The following is a 646-nucleotide window of genomic DNA, read 5'->3' on the forward strand; positions in this document are numbered from 1 at the left end:
TATAGACTCATTTTCCTCTCGCGAGTTCTTCATAGCGATTAGTTTTTAACACCAGGCGAATTTGGGCGGCCGAATTACCATTCTCCAGGCAGAATGAGGGAGACAAAGAAAACCAAATGAGGATCAAGATTCGACTGATTTGCGTCGGTAATCCCATGTTCATTCTGTGATCGGTAACGCAAAATAATCAAGTCTCCTCACCCACCTCCGAGGATCAAGACTGCAACTCTAAGCCAATAGTAACCAAGAAGTACAGCCTACATATAGCTCGACCTCGCACGAATTTACCCACTATCATAAAAGGCGACTAAAGGGGGCGGGAGTGGGGGCTAGAAACCCTCCCCTTCTTATACTTCCATTTCTAAAAGAGGAAACGGAAAATGGAGTTAAGCGGGGAGTGCTCATCCTCCTCGAAGGCTCAGATTGGGGTGTCTGAATGTGTGTGGATGTAACCAAGATGAGAAGAAAGGAGAGATAGGTAGTATGTATGAGGAAGGAAACCTGGATGTTTTGGCTCTGAGTGAATCGAAGCTTGAGGGTAAAGGGAGAGAATGGCTTGGAAACATCTTGGGAGTAGTCAGGGTTTGGTGAGAGACGAGAGCTAAGGAGGGAGTATCACAACTCCTGAAGCATGAGTTGTGGGAGT

This window comes from Panulirus ornatus, chromosome 44, assembly GCF_036320965.1.
Source record: "Panulirus ornatus isolate Po-2019 chromosome 44, ASM3632096v1, whole genome shotgun sequence".
NCBI lineage: Eukaryota > Metazoa > Arthropoda > Malacostraca > Decapoda > Palinuridae > Panulirus > Panulirus ornatus.